The 11548-nt window shown below is 44.8% G+C and overlaps 1 long non-coding RNA gene across 2 annotated transcripts in view; it reads left to right on the forward strand.

Annotated features, from left to right (window-relative positions):
- LOC112546340 (uncharacterized) overlaps positions 1–11548 on the forward strand; it is a 171833-nt gene that overhangs the window by 135832 nt on the left and 24453 nt on the right. The window contains exons 1-2 of one of the 2 annotated variants that reach the window (XR_012904347.1): positions 142–366; positions 10881–11009. The exons of the other annotated variant lie outside the window; for it this stretch is intronic. This is a non-coding gene — a long non-coding RNA (uncharacterized LOC112546340). Of the gene's footprint in view, positions 1–141; positions 367–10880; positions 11010–11548 lie in introns of those variants that run through there. 2 annotated transcript variants of the gene reach the window in all.

Genomic DNA, 11548 nt, shown 5'->3' on the forward strand with positions numbered 1-11548 from the left:
ACTGGGGCAGCCCAGACACGTCCCGCGGCCCCCGCCTGCTGCCCGGGGCTCCCCCGAGTCAAGGAATCCCGGGCGCAGGCCCCGCGTGGGCACCGACCCGCGGAGGGCGGCGTCGCACAGCGCCCGCCTGGCCTGCTCTCGCTGGCGCTCCCCGGGGCCTCGCGTCCCCTCCCTGCATGTGGCCACCGCAGTCAAACGGCCGAGGCTGGAGAGCGGGAGCAGTGGGAGGGGGCGGGGACGCGCTTCTCGCCGAGGCTTTTGGGACATAAAGCACCCAAGAGGGAGCAGGAAAACGGCAGAGGTCTGCGGAAATCCAGCGGCATCTTGCTGGTCGTCAGTTTCCCACGGCCTGCGCCTTGTGCACAGGTAGGGGCTCCCCCTGACTCCGGGCATAACTTCCTTGCTTAGCTGCAGCAGTATCTGCACTGGGCAGCTAGGGTGACCAGGTAGCAAGTGTGAGCAAGGGAGCGGGGACTAATAAGGTGCCTACATCAGATAAAGCCCCGAGGGTCTGGTGAACGTCAAGAGTTACAAAACTTTTCAGGCTGCTTACTCCTTGCCCAGTGATGTAGTTTACTGCAGACTCCTGTCGGATATAGGCAAAGGTGACCTGAGGTGCTCAGAGGATCAGGTGTTGCTTTCTTTTTAGCCACAGCTTCTGTAGATTTCCAAACTATGGGGCAGGGCCTACTAGGGGGGCATGGAGGAACAAGGGAGGGAGTGACTGGCAATGCTAGTGGTTCAGACTTGCCCCCTGCAGCAGGGCTCTGAGAGGGATGGTCCAGCACCTCCAGCTCTTGACTCATCTCAGCATGCTACCTAATTATAATTGGAAGTATGGAGTTCACCCAAGCCCCACCACCTGGGTGTGGCCCAAGCAGCCTGGCATTGCCACTCACCCCCAACTTTCCTCCATGCTTCCCTAAGTGTAAGTGTGTGTGTTTCATAACTGGAAAATCTGTACTAAATAATATGTATTGTCCATCATTGTACAATTTTTCTTTCATATCCTCTGGCAATGGTTCATATACCCATAGGGGTACATATACCAGAGTTTGAAAATTGCTGCCCTAAAGGCAGCCCTTCTGAGTCATCCCCTAAAGCTGTGGTCTCCTTAGAAGGAGTGACAAAGATGAGGAATTGTCCCAGACTGAGGACTCATTAGAGGAGATTTTGGAATAAATTGATAAACAGGACCAGATGGTATATTTACCCAAGAGTTCTGAAGGAACACAGATATGTAGTTGTAGAACTACTCATCGTGATACAGAACCTGTCACTTAAATCAGCCTCTGTACCAGATGACTGGCTACCATGGTGCTGATTTTTTTTTAAAGGCTCTGCAGGTGATTCTGCAATTACATGCTCAAAGCCTATCTTCAGTTGCAGGCTAATTAGTTGCAACTGCATTAAAGAACACAATTTTCAGACACACAGATTAACATGATTTGTTGGGGAATAGCAAATACAGCTTTTGTAAATGAAAATCATGCCTCACAAAGAATGATCCATGTATCTTCAATTCTGAGAAAGCCTTTGATAGTGCCCTTCACCAAAGGCTCTTGAACAAAGTAAACTATCATGGATCAGAAACTGAAATAAAGGAAAGTAAAGGGTAGGTAAAAATGCTGATCACAATGGAAAGAGATAAATAGTAGGGTCCCTCAAAGATCTGCACTGGGGCCTGTTCTATTTAACAAATTCATAAATGCTCTGGCAAAAAGGGGTAAATAATAAGGTGGCAAAGTTTGCAGTGTATACAAAATCACTCAAAACTGTTAAGTCAAAACAGACTGCTAAGAGTTACAAAGGAATCTAACAAAACTGGATGACTGGAGAAGAAAATGGCAGATGAAATTCAGTGTTGATAAATGCAAAAAAATGCACGTTGGAAAGCATAATCCCAGCTATACATACAGAATGTCAGGTCTGCTAAGTCTCAGAGGGGTAACCAGTTTAGTTTGCAATTTTAAAAACAACGAGTAGTCCTGTGGCACCTTAGAGACTAACAAAAATATATAATAACATGAGCTTTTGTGGGTATAACCCACTTCATCAGATGATGAGTTGGAGTGGAATTTTACCCATGGAAGCTCATGATATTATATATTTTTGTTAGTTTCTAAGGCTAGTTCTACACCACAGGTGAAAGTCGACTTAAGATACACAACTCCAGCTATGTTAATTATGTAATTACATAACATAGCTGGAGTCAAAGTATCATAAATTGTGGTTTCGCACCATCCACACAGCGTGTGGTTGATGGGAGCACATGCTCCCCTTGGCTTCCCTTTACTTTGTGAGGAGCAGGACTATCGGCACTGTTGGGGGTGCCCTCTCAGTTTGAATTAACAGGTCTTCACTAGACTCATTAAATCAAAGCCTGGAAGATTGACTGTGTCAGTGTTGATCTCCAACGTAGTGTAAACATTGCTTAAGCTGCCACAGGACTATTCATTGTTTTAAAAGTTATAGACTAACACAACTACCGCTCTGATACTTTTTCATAGATCTTCTGTAGGCTAATATAAGTCAGATCTTTATGACATAGGAATATATATAATTCTGGTGATGTCCCATGTATCCCCAGTTGAGCTGAAAATTACCTTTGAATTAGCTGTTACTACTCAAAAAAGAAATGTTGGAGTTCTCTGAGAACATCAGCTGGATGTCCAGTAACTGTTCAAAAAGCCAAGCGAATATTAGGAACCATCAGTTAAAATCTATCTCTTTGTAACTAAATAAACTTGTTTTATTCTTCAGTAAGAACCAGTCCAATATTGTGAATTGTTTGGGGGTAACATGATTTAAGGTAGCGGAAGTGCTAGTGTTTCAGAGAACTCCTGGGCTGCATCTAGACTGACATGATTTTCCGCAAATGCTTTTAACGGAAAAGATTTTTCCGTTAAAAGCATTTGCGGAAAAGAGCATCTAGATTGGCACGGACGTTTTTCCGCAAAAGCACTTTTTGCGGAAAAGCGTCTGTGCCAATCTAGATGCGGTTTTGCGCAAGAAAGCCCCGATCGCCATTTTCATGATCGGGGCTTTTTTGCGCAAAACAGTACCATGTTGTCTACACTGGCCCTTTTGCGCAAAAGCATTTGCGCAAGAAGACTTTTGCCCGAATGGAGCAGCACAGCATTTCCGCAAGAACACTGACAATCTTACATGAGATCATCAGTGTTCTTGCAGAAATTCAAGTGGCCAGTGTAGACAGCTGGCAAGATTTTCCCCAAAAGCAGCTGCTTTTGCGGAAAAACTTGCCAGTCTAGACGCAGCCATGTAGTTGTATGTTGATCCTCATAGAGGCATAATGGACCTAATATATCTGAACTATCCAAGAGAGGGCTGGACAGAGTAGGACAGGCATCTTTGAGGGGGAGATCTGGGACCGAGAATATGTTGAAGTCACCTGCAAGTAGTAACCACAGCTGCTGGAAGCCAGAGTGTGGCTGCTGTTTGCTGACAAACTGATGGGGTCAGAGCTGATGGATCAGGCTTGTGGCTAGACACATACACTCAGGGGCTATGTCTAGATTGGCATGATTTTCCGGAAATGCTTTTAACGGAAAAGTTTTTCCGTTAAAAGCATTTTCGGAACAGAGCATCTAGATTGTCATGGACACTTTTCCGCAAAAGCACTTTTTGCGGAAAAGCGACCGTGGCCAATCTAGACGCGCTTTTCCGCAAAAAAGCCCCGATCACCATTTTCGCGATCGGGGCTTTTTTGCGGAAAACAAATCTTAGCTGTCTACACTGGCCCTTTTGCGCAAAGTTTTGCGCAAAAGGGACTTTTGCCTGAACGGGAGCAGAATAGTATTTCTGCAAAAAGCACTGATTTTTTGCAGTAGGAAGTCAGTGCTTTTGCGGAAATTCAAGCGGCCAGTGTAGACAGCTGGCAAGTTTTTCCAGAAAAGCGGCTGATTTTCCAGAAAAACTGGCCAGTCTAGACACAGCCAGGTTGTAACCTGCATGCTGTTTGGCTGTGAGGAGTGCAAGTTGAGAGTTACAGTATTGTGCCCTGGAATGTCATAGAGTCATTTGCTAGAAGTCTATAAAATCATGAATGTGTGTGGAAAAAGTGAATAAGGAAGTGTTATATACTTCCCTTGTATACCACAAAGACCAGAGATCACCCAATGAAATGAATAGTCAGCAGATTTCAAACAAACAAACAAACAAACAAACAAACAAACAAACAAACAAACAAAAGGAAGTACTTCATAAAATGCAGTCAAACCATGAAACTCGTTGTCACGAGGGTTGTTGTGAATGACAAAACTATAACTAGATTCAAAAAATAATTAAATAAGTTCATAGAGGATGGGTCCATCAACGACTATTAGCCAAGATGATCAGAGATACAACTCTCTGTTCTGGGCAGGGGTGGCAGGTTTGCAGAAATGTTGGTGGTGCCCAGAATGCCCAGAGCCTGCACCCCTCCTCCATTCAAACTCCCTCCCTAACAGCTGCCTAAAGCTCTGTGAGGGAATTTGGATGGGGTAGGCGTATAGGCTCTGGGAGGGGATGGAGGGAGATGGTGAGAAGTGTGGTGCTTAACCTGGGGCAACCAGGCAGGGGCACCGGAGGGTTTCCACACACTGCTGCTTGCAGGCACCACCCGCACAGCTTTCCGTTGGTTGCAGGGACACTTGGGCCAGGGGCAGCATGTGGAGACATATGCTTCTGGGATGCATGTGCCAGCAGCTCTGTGCAGCGTATGTGAGGAATGGCAGGACACTCCAAGCCATTTTAAATCACCCGGGGGTGGCAGGAGGGGCCAGGGGACACACTGGGGGGGCATGTGGGGGCAACAGGCAGGATTAGGGGACTCACAAGGGGAGGAGTGTGCGGGACCAGCAGGCAGGGTCAGGGTACGCTTCCACGAAGAACATGTGGGAGGCGGCAGGCAAGGCCAGAGGAAAGACCCGTCACCAAACTTTGGTGGAGCTGTGTCCCCAGGCCAGAAATATTCCTGGTGCCCAGGCATCACGGGCCCATAGAACTTGTCACCCATGGTTCTAGGTATCCTTAAGCCTCTGGCTTCTAGAAGGTGGGTCTGGATGATAGGGCGTGGATCACTTAATAACTGCCCCATATTTGTTTTTTCCTATGAAGCTGCTGGGGCTGGCCACTGTTCAAAGACAGGGACCACAGGCCTAACATCACATGGCATTTCTTATGTTCTTATGCTTTTAATGAAATCTGTTAATTGAATCTAATGCCTCTTCAGTATTTGTGCAGGCAGATTAATGCCCATTTGACATGCCTCATGCTCCTCCTTGCGTTAAGCCACCAGGAGACAGATTCCGGCAGGTCTCTGCGAGCTCTGCTGCTGATACTGCTTGCCCATGCCTGTTGATGTATTTGTAGAGGAAATGGAATAAAACTGTGTGCTGAGTTCCTAGGTGTCCTGTATGTGGAGAGCAGGGAGGACTGGTGCCAGAGGAACATGGGGAGCTGCTGGCCACATGACTGTCTCTGCTCCATAATCCATGGAAAGGCTCTGACCACCTACCCCAGGGCCTGCCTTTCCCAGGCCCTGCTTTGCCTCTCCCCTTCCCTGCTTCCTCTCCCCCCTCCTCTTCTCCACCTTGCTCCACCTCCCTTCCCCTGAGGAATGCGGCCCAGGGAACTAGTGGGGCTGACGGTCCAGTGCTGGCAGCAAGACTTTGTCCTTCCCACTGGCAGCAGTGGGGGAAATGGAGCAACATGGCCCTAGTTCACTTTGCTCCTCCGGCTGCATTGCTTCACTTCCCACTGTTGAGGGCAGAGCAGGCTGTGGCCACATTGCTCTGGGTCCACCGGCTGCTGGCTGGCCCCTTGCCCCTCCACCCATGGTGTTTGAAGGCCCATGTGCCCCTTTGTGTGCTCCACTGGTTTACCGCTGGCAGGGAGACTATCTTAGCAGCTCTAGGTGTTTCATCAGGGAAAACTGCACACTCTCTGGCCCCTTAAAGGAGGCAGGAAATCCAAAACAGGACAGGATCTTGGGGGAAGCCATTGGGGAAAGAGTGACTAAAACTCTCTGAACATCCTTTTGCTTAAACAGTGTGGGACAAAAATGGTGAAGGCAATTTCATCCTTCCGGTAACTCTACTGGAGCCTAAATTACATCGGGGTGAATCTAACCTACTGTATGAAAATAGTCATCAGCCATGAGCATGCTTTTCTGTTTCTTAAATCTATGACTTTCAGGAGGACCCACCACCCTGGGTGAATCAACAGAGATAAGCAGGTTTTATTTAAATGCTTTCAATACCAAATAGAGCTGAAAGCATATGTCAAAATGGAGAAAGACAAAATGCATCAAGATTGTGCCATGATAAGCAGAACTGCAGAGTATTAATAATGCAAAGATAAAATAGATTAAAAGGCATTGTGTGTGGATTTATTAAACAATTCTCCAGTTAATTAAATGATCAAAATCAAGAAAAGCGTCACAGTAAACAGGGCTCTAATAAGAACAAAAGAGCCCATCAAATGATACAAGGAGTTATCTAAAATTTATTTCCATGTACTCAGTATGCCTGAAACAAATGATCTATGAAAATGTAGTTCTAAACAGGAAAGCACTATCGGAGAGAGAAAAGGCAAATTCACCAACTATAGTTTAAACCCTTAGTAAATTTTGTCAACATTTTCTAGTTTATTTTAACATTGTTCAATAATATTCATCACTGAAATTCCATCATCATTTAAAGAACTGTAAATCTAGTGACTGAAACAAAGCAGTAGCTATTTTAGCAAATAGCAGAGTTTGTGAATTTATTGTCAACCTACCTTACAGTTTATAAAATAATTCTCAGCCAGCAGGTTTGTGTATGAAAGCTACTGTAAATCAAACTTTTCTTCCAAAAGCATCTAGCTGAAATGATTTTTTCATGTAATGGTTTGTAGCTAGATATAATGTTTCAAGGAACACTGTCATCCTAAAATCCATATTTTAAAAAAATGTCTTTACCTGCCTGGTGGGTAATATTTCTATTGATATCAATGAGTTTCGGAGCTGCTCAAGATTAGAGAAATGGATTATTATAAAAATCCAGTTTCCAGGTCATCTTTCATGGGTTTTGTTTCCTTTTTGCATTTCTTTCAACATGGATAGTGCATCAATAAAATAATATTAATCTCCAGATTTGTAGTTCTTCAGTGTTTGGGTTACAAACATTGTAGGGGAATGTGGGCTTATTTAGGGTATGTCTACATAACAGGGCTAAACTTGAAATAAGCTATCCAACTAGAGCTACGCTGATTGCGTATTTTAAGTCAAAATAGCTTATTTTGAATTTGGGCACATCTCCACAACACTTATTTTGAAATAGCGCACTCTTCTTTCAATTTCCCTTAATCCTTGTAAAATGAGGATTGTAGGAGTCAGAGTAAGAAGTCTTCTGGCTGGACATTATTTCGACATTATGTCGAAATAACTGCTTGTGTGTAGATGTGCAGTTAGTTATTTCAAAATAACGTCAGTTATTCCTAAATAACTGTGCTGTGTAGATGTACCCTTAAAGAGAACTGTCGGCTGGGGAGGGAGGCACCCGCAGTGTGTCTGTAGGCTTGGGGTCCTGTGCAGATAAGGGTCCAGGTGGTCCAGCCCACTCGGCTGGGCCTTCCAAGAGTCCTGGGGGTCTGGGTAAATCTGGGGGCCTGGGCAGTGGTTTCCGCAGCCTTGTCAAGTTATCTAGGTCAGGCGGCGACAGTGGCAGTCTAGGCCAATGCTCAGGGCCCGGCATCCTCCCTCTGAGAGCAGCGTGGCAGGGCTTTCTTCCACTGGTGCTGGGGAAGAGCCTCTGCTCTGCAGCCAAGCCCTAACTGAGCTCAGAGTTCCTCTTCTTATACCCCCAGCCCTGACTTCCTGATTCCTGTGGGCAGGGTTGGGTGGTTCTGGCACTGCCCACTAAGGGGGTTTTGTGGGAATTTCCTCCTCTGGGTCAGTGGGAAGCTATGCTGACTCACTGCACTCGTATTTGCATGTTTTTGTGTGTGTGCATTTTCTTTAAAATGATCAGATTGATGTTTGTGCAGGGCTTTGAAAATACTATATAAATGCAATGATATTACTGTTTGTACCTACTTCACAGTTTATACTCCAAATCTGGAGTATTGACAATGAGATACCTAATTTTGGGTTTGCAGGATCCAAGCCAGAGTTGAGACGTATCCCGGAAAAGCTCTGCCATGTCCAAGGAACGTGTCTACTTTTTCAGGACAGTTTCCAAAAAAGTAGATGCATTCTTTCGGCCTCCCTGTATTCCTCATTGTATGAGGAATAAGGGATGTTCTGAAAGAGGAGGTTTTTCTGAAATTTGGCCCCGTGTAGATTTGCAAATCTTTTTGTGATATAACTCTGTAGTCTAGACATAGCCTGAGAGTCTAAAAAAAGCCTTAATAAAAAATTAAGGATATCTAAATATTTTTTCCTCTCATTCTGCTAAACAGCATTAACTTTTTCAGTTTGAGACTCTAGGGGCTAGACCTGTAAGTTGACGAGCACCTTCCAGAAATCAACGGGAGCTGGACTGAGTCGCTAAGCTCACAGAATTGGGCGATTTGACTGCAAGTAGAAATAGGACATGTCATGGAGAAATCATGACCTAGGGACATATCAAATGGTCTGAAAATAATTTAGACACTAGTGAATTCTGTTGCTGGTTTCTTGTTTAATTTTGACAAGCTAGCCTATGACATGATGCAGCTTAATGATTGTGTTGCTGCACAACATGAAGCTTCTTTTGACACTTCATGTCACATTAAATCATAAGAAGATTTTTAACAAGAATGCTTTTGGGTTTGAGCAATTGCAGTGAAGTAGGATAATTGTCTTTCTTTTATTAAATGTTGTGAAAAGCAGCCCTTTCCCATCCTGATTGCTGCTCAGATCGGGACACAAGCAGTGTGAAACTGACAGTCCATTAATTAGGACATGGCTGTATCTGTTGCAAATCTAGACAATCAGTAGGGGTATGTCTAGACTACATGGCTCTGTCGCCAGAGCCATGTAGATTAGTTTACTAGACAGACCCAAATGAAGTGGCGATTTAAATAATCACCGCTTCATTTACATTAAAATGGCTGCCGTGCTGAGCCAATCAGTTGTTTGTCGGCTCAGCGCGCTAGTCTGGATGCTCCACGGTCGACATCAAAGGCATTTGTCGCCCGCCCCGTTATGCCTCGTGGGATGAGGTTTACCGGGGCGGTCAACAAATGCCTTTGATGTCAACCACGGAGCATCCAGACTAGTGCGCTGAGCCGACAAACAGCTGATCGGCTCAGCGCGGCAGCCATTTTAATTTAAATGAAGCAGCGATTATTTAAATCACCGCTTCATTTGGGTATGTCTAGTAAACTACAGGCAGTCCCCGGGTTACATGGATCCGACTTACATTGGATCCCTACTTACAAATTGGGTGAGGCAACCCCACACTAGCTGCTTCCCCCCAGCAGACTAGGGAGACCCGAAGCTAGCGCCCCCCTCGGCACACCAGGGAGACGCGGAACGGCTTTTCTCAGCAGACACCTCAGCTTGAGAATAAAGGACTGAGGGAAGTGAGGTGTGGGAGAATAAAACTGAACTCTGGAGAAATGTTTGGCTAGAGTTTCCCCTACAATATGTACCAGTTCCGACTTACATACAAATTCAACTTAAGAACAAACCTACAGTCCTTATTTCGTACGTAACCCAGGGACTGCCTGTAATCTACATTGCTCTGGCGACAGAGCCATGTAGTCTAGACATACCCTAGGTTACCCACATCACCAGTAGAGATTTTTGTTGTAGGAAAGTATGGAGAGCTGCTGTCTCATCTTCTAAAAACATCAGGATCCTGACTCTGCTATTTTGCCTCTATACCAACCGATCCATTGATTAGACTGAAAGCAGTGATAGAACTGTTCTTCATTTTGTGATACCATACAATGCCATACACGTTGTCAGTTCTAAAAACATTATATGGGAAATTATTATTGTTAAAATCCCCTTCTGATGTGTTTTAATAAATACATTTTGATAAAATAATAATTTTACAATTGTCATACATGTGATCATTGAAACATTTCTTAATGGGCAATGTCGGGAAAATTTAAATTTTCCCTGGTAATAACAGTCCATAATACTTATTACAGAATATAAAAAAATGTCTCTTTCAGAACTTAGCAAGCAATTGTCAAGCAGCACATTGAAAATTAAGTAGTAGCGCAACAAACTGCATCTGTAAGATGCTTAGCTTTTAAGGGCAGTTACTGGTCAAAATTAATCCTCAGTGTAAATGTATTGACTCCACTGGAGTTATCACCTGGGATAAACTCATCCCATTCTCTTTTGGATATCTTTTTAATTTTCCCTTTTGTAAAAAGAATACAAGAAAAGCACTTTCCAGGGAGTGACTGTGAGCATGGAGATGTGGGGTTTAATGCCACGCATGGTCAATGAAGGAGCTGTAAATGTAATGACCTTGTAGTTTCATCATTTACACCCCCATGCAACTCTGATGAGATCAGTGAAGGTCATAGCAAGGAATGGAATTTGGTTCATGTGTAATTTAGCCCTATATTTTACTCCCTATTTTGGTTACAATCAGAGTAGGTAAAAGCCCCCCTAAAGAGTGCTCTGAGTTATAGTAGCTATAGCTCCAAATTGGCCTTATCTCACTCTTCCACTAATGTAAAAGGAGCTGTTGCAAACCTGTGCAAGACTCAGTTGCACTAGTTTAAGATCCCTTGAAGCCTTTATAGCGGTACTGAGGGAAGGGCCAAAGGGTCATCTGACTCTGGCCTTATCCTTTGAAAACATATGATTCTAGCCACCATGTGACACAGGATACTAGATTAGATGGACTGTGGGTCTGAAATATGGCAATTTCTATGTTCTTATTCAGACTAAACTGACATGATTTTAAATAGTTGAAGAAATGTGTACACCTCTACAAACCGTGACTCTCTGGTACAGCAACATGGACTACAGGTGTTCCAAGAACAGAGCGTCCCAGCATGTTTCAGACGTGGTGGTGAGCTGGGCTGTGGATGGGGGGACTGAGAGCCAGCATGTGGCTTAGCTGGGCTGCTGAGGGGGGAGGCTAGGTGCCAGGAAGTTTCTGCGCTGAAGGGGGAAGGAGGCAGGAAGCCTGGTGCGCAGCTCAGCTGGGCTGAGGAGGGGGAGCCGGGAAGCCCAGTGGGGCAGCAGAGCAGCAGGAGGGGTGGGGGGAAGGGATCAGGAGGCCAGAAATGATCTTCCCGGAAATGACAAAATCCTCATCTGGGACCAATTAGGCCCCAAAGAAGCCAGTCCAGGGAGGCCCAACCTGTACTGAAGGAGTAAGTTACAGATGCAGAGTAAATACATTTTCATAATCTACTATATTTTGATTAGACTGTAGGTGTGTCTACACTCCAACCATAGCTCGAAATAAGCTACGTAATTTGAGCTACATAAATTGCGTTGCTTATTTTGAATGTTTCAAAATAGCTTATTTCGAAATTTGGCACTGTCTAAACAGTGGCTTACCAGGACATCAGAATAGTGAGCCTGTTATTTTGAAAGCTATTT

This window comes from Pelodiscus sinensis, chromosome 1 (assembly GCF_049634645.1).
Source record: "Pelodiscus sinensis isolate JC-2024 chromosome 1, ASM4963464v1, whole genome shotgun sequence".
Taxonomy (NCBI): Eukaryota; Metazoa; Chordata; order Testudines; family Trionychidae; genus Pelodiscus; species Pelodiscus sinensis.